Source organism: Notamacropus eugenii, chromosome 1 (assembly GCF_028372415.1).
Source record: "Notamacropus eugenii isolate mMacEug1 chromosome 1, mMacEug1.pri_v2, whole genome shotgun sequence".
Classification (NCBI taxonomy): Eukaryota; Metazoa; Chordata; class Mammalia; order Diprotodontia; family Macropodidae; genus Notamacropus; species Notamacropus eugenii.
Genome location: NC_092872.1, coordinates 720,569,159 through 720,584,960, shown reverse-complemented (window position 1 = coordinate 720,584,960; position 15,802 = coordinate 720,569,159). Strand labels below are relative to the sequence as shown.

At 45.2% G+C, this 15,802-nt stretch overlaps 2 long non-coding RNA genes across 2 annotated transcripts in view; both read right to left on the bottom strand.

Annotated features, from left to right (window-relative positions):
• The window catches only part of LOC140522166 (uncharacterized), a 518,496-nt gene that overhangs the window by 131,593 nt on the left and 371,101 nt on the right, over positions 1-15,802 (bottom strand). The gene's annotated exons all lie outside the window — the stretch shown is intronic.
• Positions 179-7,192, bottom strand: LOC140522110 (uncharacterized). The gene is made up of 2 exons (XR_011973214.1): positions 6,691-7,192; positions 179-1,071 (listed from the first exon to the last, which is right to left on the bottom strand). It is a non-coding gene; the product is annotated as an uncharacterized lncRNA (long non-coding RNA).

Sequence of the window (15,802 nt, the reverse complement as noted above, 5' to 3'; positions counted from 1 at the left end):
CCCTTCCCAGCCAACAGAATGCCTTTCCCCTTTACTTGAATGTGAGTTATGACTCAGTGCTTGGGCAGGAGTTTCTAAATCTCTTCTGCCCTGACCTGCAGGGCCAGTATGAGTGGGGGGATCGAGGAGAACGCCTACCTGAAGGGGATGGGTGAAAAGAGGAGTGAGACCAAAAGGGTGGTAAGCAAGGTCTGATTTTATTATCAGGGTTGCAAACTTATATAGAGAAAAGACAAAGAGATTCCAAGCAAATTCCGTGGTGGGCCAGCTCTATCTTAGGACATCGTACTTTGGCTATCTGTGTTTACATAACATCTACTGCTTCACCAGGTCCCGCATTGGTATGTTTGCATAGCCTCAGGCAGTCCCTTCTCTTATCTCTCCACGGGATCGTGGGGTGCGGTTTTTCTTCTCAGGCGGGACGAAAGCAAGCAGGTTAGAGGAGGTACAGGTGGGGGGCCTCAGTCCCCGACATGTCCCCCTTTTGACTAAAATTAAAACATGCGGGCGGACTGAAATTAAAATATGCGGGCGGGTGAGAGGCCTGTCTTAGGCTATGAGGCTGGTTTCCATATTCAGAGCGCTTTTTCGGCAGATGACCCTGTCTTAGGCTAAGCAAGGGGATCTACGTGGCCGAACAGCCACGGCCTTGCTCTACTCCCGTCATAGGGAACAACTGCAGCCGCGCCTATGATCCTGATATATGGGGCCTCAATATTCCCGTCATGGGCACTCTCACAGCTGCCGCTCCGTGTTTATTCCCTAAAGGCCTTCCACCACCGCATGCAACGGGACTCTGACTGCACAAGCTTGGAGAACTGAAGTCCGTCCTCCTCGTTGTCTGCAGGGTTCTCCAGAAGTGCCAGGCGATGATAATGGATATTGATAGGGCTTTTAAGAGAAGCCTCAATCTGCGTTTTAATGAAAGAGGTTAGTCTACTAAAAGCCCAGGGCCCAAAAGAAAGAAGTAGGAGGAGACCAATCAAGGGTCCAAGGAGAGGGAGGAGATATGGGAGGACTCCATTCAAGCCACTCCAGAGGGGATTTTCGAAAAGTTCTTTGCGTCATCTCCTGAAAAACAGGAAAAGAAAAACAGATGTGTCTCAGGGAGGTGTAGTCCCCTGGACGGTATTGTAAGCATCTGGCTTGTCCATCAACTTGATCAGCCTTTCAGGCAACCATCTAGCATTTTGGCACTTTGAATCATAAATACAAGCATGGCCTTTGCCCCAGATTAACACAGGATCAGGGCCCTGCCATTTGCCAAGAAGGGGATCTTTCCATTTTGCCTGAGCGTAGGTTTGGGCCGTAGAGGAATGCCAAAGGCGGTCTGCTGCACTCTTTGCCGCAGCGTCAAGGGTGAGAAAATTTAAAACAAAAAGGGCGTGATTGAGCAACGTTTTGGCATTGCCAGCTCTGGGATAAAGAACTTCCCCCCCTGACTGTAATTTCAGGACCATGTTTTTCAATGTTTGATGGGCCCTTTCCACAATTCCTTGCCCCTGAGGATTATAGGGTATGCCAGTTACATGCTTAATATGTAGTTGTGTACAAAAGGATCTGAAAGAAGAGCTAGTGTAGCCGGGGCCATTATCTGTCTTAAGAATTTTGGGCTGCGGGAGGACTGCCAAGGCACTAATGAGGTGATTAATGACATGCTTGGTGGCCTCTCCAGGTTGCAAGGTGGCAAAGATAAAACCACTGAAGGTATCAATGGACACATGAATATATTTAAGCCGACCAAAAGGGAGGTAATGAGTGACATCCATTTGCCAAAGCTCCCCGGGAATGAGACCTCGGGGATTGATACCAGTATGAGGTTCAGGGAGAAGAGTCAGGCAGCCAGGGCACTGTTTCACGATCTGTCTGGCTTGTTCCCGGGTGATAGGGAACTTGAGACGAAGCGTATGGGCATTAAGGTGATGCAGCTTATGGGCTTGCGTGGCAGCAGCAACAGGAGAGGTAGACAGCGCAAGTAAAATGCGACGAGTTGCCTGATCAACCTGATCATTCCCTTCAGAAAGGGGACCGGGGAGGTCGGAGTGGGCACGAATATGTCCAATGAAAAAGGGGTGCTTGCGGGAGAGGATTAGAAGCTGAAGAGTGGCAAAAAGAGGAGACGCATTAGTGGAGGGACGAATATACGGGACAGTTTCCAATAGAGGGACCGAATGTGCAATGTAGGAGCTATCAGTATAAATATTGAGAGGACCCGGAACAGATTCAAAAACCTTGATGACCGCTGCAAGTTCCACCAGCTGCGCAGAGATGAAGGGTGTGTCAAAAGAGGTGGCCTTTCCATCAACACTGAAGGCTGCCTTCCCTGTGGCGGATCCATCAGTGAACGCCAAATGGGCGCCTCTGATGGGCTCCGCCTTGGTAATCCTTGGGAAGACAACAGGTGTTTTCTGAAAGAACTGGACAAGCTTGTCTGAGGGATAATGATTGTCTATAATCCCTGGGTAGGAAATGCAGTTAACTGCCCAATCGTCATCATTCTGAAGCAGCCATTGAATCTGTGAAGCGGTGTAGGGGCAGACAATATGATCTGGTTCCCGACCAAAAAGCCGAAGGGCTGCCTCTCGCCCTAGGCGCAGGAGGCCAGCCGTTAAATGCGGGTAGGAGGGGAGGATCTTTGTAGGTGTGGCTGGCATATGAATCCAAAACAACGGATGCTCCTGCCACAATAATCCAGTGGGGGAAAAAGCGGTAGAAAAAATTAAGAGCCAAAGAGGTTTTAGAGGAGCGTAATACCCAATATGTTGATCATGAATAGCTTGCTCAATTAAGGCAAGGGCCTTACGGGCCTCCGGCGTGAGAGAACGGGGTGAATTTGGGTCGGAGTCTCCTTTTAGAATATCAAACAAGGGTCTCAATTCCCCCGTAGTGAGCTTAAGATAAGGCCTAAGCCAATTCAATTCTCCCAGAAGCTTTTGGAAATCATTAAGGGAACAAAGGTGACTTACTCGCAAGCGAACCTTCTGGGAGAGAATGCGATTAGTTAAAAGTTCAAACCCCAAGAAGAGCTGCGGGGGGTAGGTTTGTATTTTATCGGGGGAAATTTTAAGGCCCCGATTTTCCAATGCCCTAATGAGCTCCTGTGATACCTGGGTCAATTCCTCATCATCTGAACCTGCAAGGAGGATATCATCCATATAATGGATGATATAAAGCTTGGGATACTGCAAGCGAAAAGGGTCAATTGTTTGTGCTACATATTTTTGGCACAGCGTAGGGCTATTAGCCATGCCTTGTGGCAAGACTTTCCACTGAAAACGCGGGGAAGGGCCCACACAATTGGTGATAGGAACACTAAAAGCGAAGCGCTGGCAATCGGAGGGGTGGAGGGGAATGGAAAAGAAGCAATCCTTAAGGTCAATTGTAATCTTAGAGAAACCTTGTGGTATGGCTACAGGAGAGGGGAGCCCAGGTTGAAGGGCCCCCATAGGAACCATAGTTTTATTGACGGCCCGCAAATCATGTAAGAGCCGCCAGTTACCTGACCTTTTCTGGATAACAAAAATGGGCGTGTTCCACGGGGATGTGGACGGTTCTATGTGCCCTGCAGCTAATTGCTCCTGCACTAAAGCGAACGCTGCTTCCAGCTTTATCTTGGGTAAGGGCCACTGGTCTACCCAGACGGGTAGGTCATTTTTCCACGAGATCCTATCTGCCTGGAGTGCAGGAGGACCCGTGGCCCTCACGAAAAATGGTTCTGATTATCTGGGCCTTCAAAGCCAAGGCCTGCTCGCCCTTTCCTCCCTTCAGCAACAATTGGGGACGGTTGTCCTTGCCCTCTTTTGCCTAGCCTTTTCCCTGGGAGAAATCCCTGGGAGACCATCTGACGGGTTACAACTGTATTTGGACTGCACATAATTATCCCCATCTGAGAAAGAATATCCCTTCCCCATAAGTTGACAGGTAGGCCGGGGACCACAAAAGGCCGGACAGTCCCTTTATTTCCCTCCTTGTCTTGCCAGGGCAACCATTGGGAACTCTGTAGAGTATAATGGGACTGGCCTATGCCCTGTAAGTGCGTCATGGATGGTTGAAGGGGCCAAGAAGGCGGCCAGCTATCTTTTGAAATAACAGTTGAGTCAGCTCCGGAATCTAATATTCCTTCAAAAGATCTGCCTTGAATGGTAAGCGTAAGCATGGGGCGGTCCTGGGAAATGGCCTGAACCCAATAGATGTCTGAGGACCCGGGCTTGGAGTGGCCTCTAACGGTGGTGAGGGCAGGGTATGGGGTTTGTAGGGGGAGCGGGAGAGCCTGTGCAAGGCGTTGCCCCTGATAGACAGTGAGGGGTCCCTGTAGGGTTGAAGCAAGTATCTGGATTTCCCCCATATAATCACCGTCAACAATGGAGGGGTGGATTAGAAGGCCATTAATAGTAGTGGAAGCACGACCAAGAATAAAAAAATAAAAATTGGGGGGCGGGGGGCCAAAGATGCCTGTAGAAATTATATGCACCCCACCTTCAGGGGTCAATATTGTGGTGGAGGCGGCACACAGGTCCACCCCTGCGCTTCCTGAAGTGGCTCTGTAGAGTTGGGTGTGGGCGGGCTGGTCCCCGAGGCCCGCGGGACGGGGATCGGCTGGGGGGCCCGGGGCTGGCCCCTCCGGCCGTTTTCCCTGCAGGGGGTGGCCATTGACATCTGTCGCGGAGCGACAAGTGTTCGCCCAGTGCTTCCCTTTCCTGCATCTGGGGCAGAGGGTGGAAGGTTGAGAACCCCTATTTTGGGTTGGAGGAGGGGGGGTATCTGGCGAGCTGGGGCACTGCAGGGCAAAGTGACCGGGTTGCCCACAGCGGAAACACTCCTTCTGGGAGTCCCCCGGCTGGAGAGCCGCCCCGACAGCTAAATGTACAGCCTGGGATATTTTCGTAGTAAAAGGATCTATGTCTCTGCAGAGGCGGATCATCTCCTCTAGGGTTTTATCCCTCCATTTCCCGCGCAAGGCAGAGCGACAAGCAGTATTGGAGTTCTCATATGCCAGACGCCTCACAAGCTGATCCTTAGAGGCCTCCTGACCGAGGGTCCGCTCGGTGGCCTCCAGGAGCCTGCTAACGTATTCAGAAAAGTCCTCCTGAGTCCCTTGTATTATTTTATTAAGCGGGGCAAGAGGAGAACCAGGGGTTGGTAAAGCGCGCCAGGCGGCAAATGCCGCGTTGGCGGTTTGCGCCAAGAGACCTATGGGAAGGCGGCGTTGCTTGGCCTCACCTGCATATTTGCCTTGACCACTCAGCTTTTCATAGGTCCATTTTGAAGCGGGGGAGTTGGGGGACTTCCCATTGCTCTTTGCCGTGGATTGACAACGATCATAGAAGTCGGCTTTCCACGTCAAAAATTGTCCCCGTGAGAGAACAGCTCGAACCACGCGGAGCCACTCCGCCGGCAAAAGATACCCTCCACGGGACATGGCCTCAAGGGCGGAGAGGGTGAAAGGGGCATTGGGGCCATATGCCTTAACAGCGGCATTGAGATCTTTAAGCCCCTTGAAATGCAATTTTCGGTATTCCGGCCATTCCCGTTCCGCCTTCCTACTGCTCTGCCCTTCTTCTCCCTCTTCTTCCTCCTCCTCCTCCTCCTTATTCTTTTCCTCTTCCTCCTCCTCTCCCTCACTCGCGGAGGAGTCTGTAAGTTCACCCGCCCCAGGGGTTTGTGGGGGCCCAAGTCGGCGGGACCGAGTTATAACGGGGAACATCATGGGCTGCGCTTCTTTTGAGTTTTTAGTCTTAGCGCCAGTCCTGTTGGACGGGTCCTTGGTCGACTGAGGCTTACTGGGAGAAAGAATGACTGAGCTCTGGAGGGAGTGCTGCAGGGAACTCAACTCCGAGGAGAGCTGTACATATTGCTTTTGTAGGTCTAAGACTTCTCGGAGCTCCTTAACCTGGGTGGAAAGTTGGTGTCTAGCATTGGTAAGGACCGAGGGAGTGGGAACAGGGGGCAAAAGTACAGGGGCGCAGGTTTGGGATAAGTAAGGAGGAAGCAAATGTTGAAGAGCAGGCCAATCGGGATCATTATATCGGGCGGCCTCATCCTCAAGTTCCGCTTCATCCCCAGGATCTAACGTATCAGGGTCAGGATTCTTTAAGGGAGGGGTCTTGTGTTTAGTAATAATAGGGAAAGTTAGGGACTCGGTTGTAGGGCGGGGCCCTGTAGGGAGGGGAGGATAAATGGGCTTTGGTGGCTCTGGCGGAATATCAATGACCACGGACGGGGGCCTTGGGGGACTTTTGGCTATTGAAGGTAGTGATTTTACAGGAGCCGCCCGTGGTAAGGGGCGCTCTAGTGACTTAACAGAGGCGGCCCGTGACAAAGGGCGCAAGCAAAATTCTGCCACCGAAAGGAGCTGTCGCTCACCCGGATCTCTGGAGGCGGATTCCACTATGTCTCTAATGATTCCCCAATAGGAAAAGACAGAAGGGGGGACGGCCTCCGGGCCCTCAGTTTGCAATTTCTTATTAAGCTCTCTCCCAACCTTTTGCCACTTGCCCGGATGGATGTCCGGCCCGTTAACAATAAACCAGGGACAGACCTTATCAACAAAAAGAAAGAAGTTCACTAAGTCCTTTTTCTTAACCTTAACTCCTCTATCCTTAAGGGCATGCTTAAGGTCATGGATAAAGACCTGTTCCTTGGAAAGGTTGGAACCCATGATTAGAATGAGGCGGACGAAACTCAACTTACCAAAACGCAGGGGCTCTTCATGAGCGATGAGAAGGAAGGGGTCGCGACGAATCGTCTCTCAATGTTGGTCCGCCTGGCAGAAGTCCGGACCTCGAGCCCCACGTCTGGGCGCCACTTGCCCTGACCTGCAGGGCCAGTATGAGTGGGGGGATCGAGGAGAACGCCTACCTGAAGGGGATGGGTGAAAAGAGGAGTGAGACCAAAAGGGTGGTAAGCAAGGTCTGATTTTATTATCAGGGTTGCAAACTTATATAGAGAAAAGACAAAGAGATTCCAAGCAAATTCCGTGGTGGGCCAGCTCTATCTTAGGACATCGTACTTTGGCTATCTGTGTTTACATAACATCTACTGCTTCACCAGGTCCCGCATTGGTATGTTTGCATAGCCTCAGGCAGTCCCTTCTCTTATCTCTCCACGGGATCGTGGGGTGCGGTTTTTCTTCTCAGGCGGGACGAAAGCAAGCAGGTTAGAGGAGGTACAGGTGGGGGGCCTCAGTCCCCGACACTCTTCTATCCATTCATATAATGTCATCTATCCTGAGCTTTCCAAGCTTGTAGAGCAGCAGTTGGGAAGGTCTAGCCTTGGGTCCTTATCTGTCCTTTGTTAGCCTTGTCACAAACAAAAACTGTCCAACCATAGTTCTTGTTCCTCAAATGTAAAGGATTAGTGCCTGTGGAGACCAGTGGGAGACATTGTTTTTCAGTAAGCACTTATGAAGTGTCTGCTATGTGTAGGGCACTGTACTTAGTAGAGGTCTTGAAAAAGGAACCAAAAAGCAGTGTCTGCCCTCAGGGAGCTCACAGTCCAATGGGCATGACAACAAGCACACCAATATGCACACAGCAACTATAGACTTATATACAGGATATAATGAAAAGAAAGAAGGCACTGGGATGAAGAGGAGGTGAGAAAGGCTTCCTACACTGCAGCAGGTGGGATTTTAGTTGAGACTTGATGGAACCTGGGGGGCCAAAATGAGGAGGCACAGAATTCCAGCCATTTTGGAGAGCTAGAGAAAATGTCCTGAGATGGAGGGTCTTCCTGGCACAACAAGGAGACCAGTGTCATTGGATCCAAGAGTAGGTAAGAGGAAGTTAGGGTTAAGAAGATTGACAAAGTGGTCATGGCTAGGTCATGGGGAGCTCTTAAAGCAAAATAACAAGCAAGATTCTCAGATGGAAATGTTTGGGCAGTCACTGGTGAACAAGCATTTATTAAGCCCCTGATGTGTGCCAGGCAACCTGTCAAGACCTGGGGATTCAAATAGAAAAGAAGATTTTCCTGTGCCCATGGCATTGATACATTCAAGAGGAAGAGAACACACCAAAGGAAGAGATTTTGAGTGAAAGAAACCAGACAGTGGGATGTGCTGGCAAAGTCTGTCAGAAGTAGAGCAGCCAGGTGCAAAACATGGAGATGTGTGAGCTGAGCCCCTCCTTTTGTGGAGGTTTGGAGTACATGAGCTCTCCCCACATGGGCAAGAGAGAATGTTGGAGGATGCAGAAGGAGAGAGATGTGGAAGGGCTGCTCTGAAGAATAAGAAAGGAATGCAATAGATTATAGTTCATAACTTTCTCCATTGCACTTTCAATACATAGCAGTTTGGCCTAAGAAACTAAATGGGAGTTTTGTGGCAACCACAGATGATGCCCAAAGTCCAGCAGATGATACAGAGCTTTGACCAAATACTTAATCCAAACTTTAAGGTACTGTAAACACTCCATAAAATAAAATGAATAAATTCAGACTTCTCTGGTACTGATGGATGGCTAAAGCATTTTTTGTAAACTTTCCAGATTGCTGAGGTACCTCAGCCCCCATATATGTAAGGTGAATTTTAGTATAAGTAAGGTGAATTTTAGATTGTGTAAAGTGAATTTGTGTTATTATTTCTCAGAGTTCAGTTTCTCAGGATCCATAGCCATAACAATCTCCTGTTCTCAGGTACTACATATGAATTCCCACAGTTATGGTTGAAAACATCTCCACCACTGTTGCACAGCATTACATAATGAAAAATAATAAAAATATTGACTGCAGTTGCACAGTCACATACCAGGATGAGGAGATGTAAACTTCTGAGGCTATTGCTGATAATATGCCTTCTTTGTCTGTTACTCTATAAAACAGGTAGTCACTGGTCAGTTAATGGGGAACCCTTAGAGTTGAATGCAGAAACTCGAATGTGGTGTGTGCCTTGACAGGTCCCCATCAAGGCTTGGGGGAAATTTGTCTTTGCCTCAACTGATCTCCCCTGACGTGTGAGAGGATTTAGGTGAAGCACAAAGTGTGTGTATCTGGATTGGCCCCATCAAGAAGTAAGAGTAGCTGCCCCCGCTTCTCCCCAACCCCTTCAAGATGGGTGATTAAGGAAGGCATTGAATTTGTCCTCCCATGATCAGCAGCCTCTTCTGAGGAAACTAGACTAGAATTAAGTAAGATTATTAACCTCTTCTTAGTGTCTTTTCTGTCTGACCAAATCAAGAGTGAACCTGTGCTAGCAGCCCTCAAGTGTGCTGTGTTTATCTGTGTTTACTCCCTGTAAGATAGATGGTATAACTCTAATTATAAATCAATGAAAGGCTTTTTAGCCAGCTATTGTTCATAATATGAAGAAACACAACGATAAAGAATAATGACTAAGGAGACCAAGCTTTTAATCTGTGAGAATAAAAACAAAAAGTAGGAAAGGTTTAATAAATTCTTTAATTGTGCAAAAGCTCAATAATAGAAATAAAGGAAGCTGTAACTCAAATCCAAATTAAAATTTAACTTCAATTTTTGATAAGAAATCCAAATGCACAAAAAAGTGAAAAGAGATTTTTATCAACAAGAAAATAATAGAACTTCTGAACAAGTGAATCTTATCCTTCTGCTAGACATGGAAGAGCATCAGATGCCAAGGACTTTCACCAAATACTTGTTCTCTTGATACCAGGTTTGGAAAATAATGGCCCCTCCCCAATATCACAGGATTTGTGCAAGTGGCCACTCTCTTAAGTTATCCATCAGCCTGCCTTTTAACTCTTGATCCCAATCTTTTAGATTTCTGGCAGCAAGTTTAAATAATTGTTTTTCATAAATAAACTGTGAAAGACTTTTCTATGCATTAGCTCTAAACTCAGCTGATAAAATATTACATTTTTAGTGAATGAACCCTCATTTCCCCACATAGTTATTCTTAATTCTCTATCAAAATTAAAATGAATGACATGTGGGGATTAAAAATTGCCCATCTTAAAGAAAGTGTGGTAGAGCTATACTTTACTAAAGGAACCAAGGCCTTCTCTAATGAAGTGGATCCCCAATCATCCTCCCTGTCTGAGATAACTCTTTGCTCCTCAGCCTTAGTTTTATGGTGCTTGATATCCAGACAATGTGGATAAAGAAAACCAGAAATATAGAGTCTTACTGACGAATAGACCTCCATGGGGGGGTCTATACAAAATACAGAATCTTATTGACAAATGACAATAATTGACAGATCGTCACCCAGCCAGTCACCCTCTGCCTGTTTGCATCTGGTTGGTCTCAGGTCCTGGGAACAGGGGAGATGCTGAGATGTGAGGGCCCATCCCGTTTTACTGCAGTGGACCTAGCCAGACTGTCTTTATCTTGTTACAAAAGGTAATGATAAAAGCTGGTTCCATCTTGCATTCCTTGCTGACCAAAGGTGATCAACTCCTCAGTGTGTTTCTACTTTGACATTGTATAACAGACTTCTTTTAATTCTCTTTGTCCTGAGTTTTACCTTTTTAATCAAGGTGAAAGTCGGAATGGAGAATTTACCAGGTCCTTGGTACCTTTCTCAAAGAGAAAATTATGAAACATTTTGAAGTAAAATATACCCATTTAAATATAGAAGAATTTGGAAACTTTATAGCCACAATCTTACAACTTTATTCATAAATTCATAGCATTCAGATAAAAAGAAAAGTACATTTTCTAAGGGTACAATTCTAAGGGTACAATCTTTTTTGTTTCAAATTAAAAACATAAATGATGGTTCCCCCAAATTCCCAACTGAGAAAATTTTGAAGCATAACAACATAAACAATGTTACCATATTAATACATGAAACAAAATTGCCATTCAAATAGCATCAATTGCATTGATTATCTTAGATATGAAAAACACTTTCTTCATTTATGCCTCTGACCCTCTAGGCTGATTGCATTCAGGGAGGAGCAAAGGGTAATTCTGATGCAGTTACATTGAATTCTTATTCTTTCAGCTCCATGGTCATGTAACCACTGGCTTTAAGGGAATAAATAATATGCCTTTTTTAACCAAAGTTTCAGGTCAACAGTCATGGTGCTGTGACAGATTGGAACTGATGGACTAGAAAGGAACAGCTCTCTACCTTGCGAAAACCAAAAGACTTAGGCACCTCAGGATTCATTTTTCCTGAAGTCTTAAACCTTGACAGGGTCGGGTAAGTCCTCCTATTCCCAGCTTCCAAAGGACTCCCACTAGTTTGATTGAAGTCCTTTCCTTTCACTCCTTTTACCTATTCCTCACCTCTTTCCTCCCTCCCTTCCCGCAGAGGCTCTGATCATTGGGAGGATAACTACACTTTGTGGTTACCCATTCCCTACTTGCCTTCCTTATCTGCTCTAGCCCTGAGGAGGATAACTGTTCCATGGTTGTGAAGAGGTTGATGGGTGGTGGGGACCCCAAAATACCGATGGTCCGGGTCGTGCTCGAATGAATGTGACTCAAGCCTTCTTAAAGCATTTGTAACGCTTGTATTCACAAGCAGGCCAGACACAATCCCAGCTAGACAGAGTCTGAGCTGGATTGCATCTGAGCACCTTCATAGAGGCAAGACAGAACTTTACTACAGAAAAGAGTATAGGAGGGATCTGGGGGCGTGGTAGTCCAGGGTGATGGAAGGAGGGGTTTAGAAAGGGTCTTGAGGAGAAGTCCTAGGAGGGAATCCCAGGAGGGTCAAAGGCTGGAAACAGCTGGAGGCTATCAGGAGATAGCAGACAATGGAGGGTTTTGGGTGGGAAGCAAGTGGGTCAATCCAGAGATAACAGACTATGGTCACTGATTTGAGTATGAAAAGCCAGGTTCTGCTGAGAGACACAAGGAGAGCTCAATTTGAGTCTGAAAGGTGAGGTTAAGTGAGGAGATTCCAGGGGAGCTCAAGGAAGTTCCCAGAGTCTGAACCCCATCTGTTGTTGCCTCCTTCCCCTCTCCCGCTTCCTCCCCACTTTCCCTTAAGGGGTCTGATTTTGAGAAGGATTGTTATAATCCACCTATAGACTAGAGACCTGATATTATTCCCATGGGGCCTGTCCTTTTAAGATAATAAGGAACTTCAGGAATGCCAAGGCGTCCCACCTTCAAGGACAGTAGAGGTGCTCCTAGCAAAGGTTGCAAGATCCACCCTTATTCTGTCAGGTCTTGAATCCTTGCAACCCCCTTTCCTTGGAATAATAATAGCCAATTCATGATGGGAATTTCTAACAAGTTTCTGATTCTCCCTCTCTCCATTGTTAATTGTGAGCTCTGTTTGTATTTGTCCTGCCGTTAATTTGTCAGTATATGTCTCTGTAGCATGTGTGCTGTGAACGAGTCTGTCATCTTGTAAGATTTAAAATGCAGGCAGTCAGAGATTTCTGACGGCTGTAGCTAGGGAAACAAACAAACAAAACTGCGAGACTTTTCCTTGTTGTTCCCATCTGGCCAACCTGGAATTACGGAAAGTTAGACAGAGCTAAAATCATTTTAGCAGATTTTGTACGTTGTGAGATGAATCGTTAAAATGTTTGGAAACTGATCATTTGGAATTGTTGGAAAACCCCTAAGCCTGTGGGTAGCTCCAGAAACTCACCTTGCTAAAACACACCCTCCCAATCTTGATCACCTCACATTCTCTACTCCCTCCCAGAGTTAAGAGAGTATCTCAGAATGGGAATTTTTAACGGCCACAAAGGTTCATGTTAACCCCTCTCATCCCAGATCAGATTAAGAGAATGCAAGAGAAGTGTAGAGAAAATTTAAATCTTCTTTCCTCAATCGGTAAAAGGAATTGTAGGGGCAACAATTCACAGACTGGCAGCAATTCTACATGTGCCTTGGACACCTTGTAGTCCACCCTTCTAGGTAAACATTGGAGATGTCACCTAGATCCTATAGATTCTGCCCACCCTGTCCCAGCAGCTGCAGACCTCCCAAAGCTTAGTAAATTCTGCAGCTGTGGGGGAAGGGATAGGTGGATGGATCAGGCCTGTGGCAAACATTCACTAAGCCCTGCCTACAAAAATCTTCACCACTGGCACACCAGGCTCTCTACTCTTGGTAAACTTCATACTTCTCTGTTCCAGTTGCAAAAATTTATTTTTTCTCTGTTTGATCCATTTCCTGATTTGTAAAAGTAAAAAAAAAAAATGATTGTTGTTATGGGATCAAAATGATAAAGTGATTGCAAAATGCTTAACACAATGACTGGTATATGTTACATACAATATTATTATTATCTCTCTCTAATGTCATTGTGACCTTTGAAGTGTTTTTAATTACCGCAAAAGTAATAAGATCAATAATTTTTGGAAATGCAAATAATATCATCTGAAGTTATTGTGTTAAAACTATTTCTAAAAATTCTCTTAGACTATGAAATGTGAGAGTCCATTTTGAGGGAGGCACATTGTCTAAGCAATTTTACTTTGGATCTTGTTGCATATGAATTGTACTTTTAAAAAGAAGTGATGAAATTAGATAATTTAATATTTACTATGATGGCAGATATTTTTCATCTGAAATCGTGACTATTATGAAAATATATGGGGGTGTAAACTTATAGTTTTCACATATTATGAAGGTGATTTAGAAATGCATTGACCTAAAGTTCTTATAAAACTCTGTGCAAAAGTTTCTGTGTTGTAAAATTCCTATTGAGCAAATGAGAATCCTTAAAAAATGGGGGTGTGATTTTCATATGTTTATGTATGTTAATTTGAAGGTTTAGGGACTACTATGTGAAATGCCAGAATGTACTTAGTTTCTTGTGTTATATTTAAGGAAAATGTGTTATAGAGAGAAAAGGCTAAATTAATTGGATATGTCATTCTTGACTTATAGAAACTAAATCTCCTTTCCATTACAAACACCTTTTTCACTAAGAAACTTTGTGATATCTAGGAATTCTGTAGTAACTAAGAATTTAGTTTTGTTATAATGCTTTCTGAATCTGTGTTCCTTTATACCAACCTAGTTTTACGAATTCCTATTTTAAAGGTTTATTTTTGTTTTAAGGAGGAAGAAAGAGATATCATTTAAAAAGTTTCCAACTAATTTTCTTCACAGGAGTTTAGTGAACATCAGAATAAATTTTAAACTGTTTTTAAAGAAGGGGAAATACTTTTAGAAGAAATATTTTGAAAAATCTTGTGTGATTCTTTGAAGACCTGCTAAATTTTCAAAATAATTTATTGCTAAATTAATGTAATGAGCTCTAAAGCAGAAGAGATCTTGCTGTTTTGATCTGAATATGTTGTCATTCTATGACCTAAGAGTAAAAAATTGTGTTTGAATTTCTCATATGTGAAGGACTTAATTCCTGAAGTTTCTTATTCTTCCAGAGTGAGTATAATTAGAGAAGTGATGAGGTTGAGGGGTGAAGCGGACCCCAAAATACTGACAGTCCAGGTCGTGCTCGAATGAATTCGACTCAAGCCTTCTTAAAGCCAAAGAAAACAAAGTTTATTAAGGATTCACCAAATTTGGTTGCCTCTTAAGGAGCCTAAGCATTTGTAACGCTTGTATTCACAATCCCAGCTAGACAGAGTCTGAGCTGGATGGCATCTGAGCGCCTTCATGGAGGCAAGGTGGGACTTAAATACAGAAAAGAGTATAGGGGGGATCTGGGGCAGGGGATAGTCTGGTAGTCCAGGGTGATGGGAGGAGGGGGTTTAGGAAGGGTCTTGAGGAGAAGTCCAAGGAGGGTCAAAGGCTGGAAACTCCTGGAGGCTATCACAAAACACACTAGGAGGCAGACTAGGGGACGCCTAGGTGGCAAGCAGGTAGGGCAATCCAGAGATGTTGATAGGGGCAGTATGGAAATGGATACAGATCTTGATGGAAGTGGTCGGCAGCCTGGGGCATGGGGTTTTGATGGGATGAAGGGTGGGGAGTGCAAGAGACCTGAAATGATAATGAAAAGCCTATGGTCTTCCTGAGACTGCTGGAACAAATGGGAAGATTAGATTTGAGTAAGAAAAGCCAGATTAAGTGGGAAGATTCAAGGGGAGCTCAAGGAGGCTCCCAGAGTCTGAACCTCATCAGAAGCATGACAAACTTGTGCAAGGAAGACATAAACCCATTAACCTGTGTTGACCTGAAAACTTGGTTAGAGAAAAGGCAACAGGCTAAATGCATACATTTTATGATTTAATTAATTAATCAATTTCCCATAAAGAAAACAGTTACATAGCCCTATGGAGTCAGAGGTGACTCTGACTACCTAGTACAGAAATCATCTGTCTTAAGTACATTTTGCCGTGAGAAGGAAACTCTCCTAATTAAGCAAATCATAAATTCAGTAAGACAGGACAATTAACAAAGCAATGTCAGTCAGGTCTTGAGATTCCAAGCTGGGTAAACATATGTCTTGGAAATCCCACCACTAGTAAGTGGCAGGCTTCCTGCCCCAAACACATAACTGAGTGGGATAGACTTAGTGAAGACTCCTCAGATTGTAATTCTTCTCCCAGGGGTGAGGTAAAGCCCAAAGGCTCAAGGTTGCAATATTTTTAGAATAGAATAGTTCCATATAAGGATATAAAACTGTGTAGTGTATTAGGGTCTCAATGATTGGACAAAACTCACATAATTCCTCGATGTCTTCATTTCAAAAGGGATTGGTTAGATTTCGTGTCTAGAATGTAAGACCATATTCTCAGCTAATGAGGATAATGGTCAGTGGGGGGAGGAGGGACTTGCATTAGGGTCTATATAAATCACTGTCCTGTTCTTTGTCTTTGGCTTTCCTACTCCTACAGGTAAGCCCCGCTTCTCGAGAATCGAATAAATCTCTTTTCTGTCATCACTTTGAGAGGCCTCTGAGTAATTGATTTATGTAGGGACCTGAGCCATCCCACAC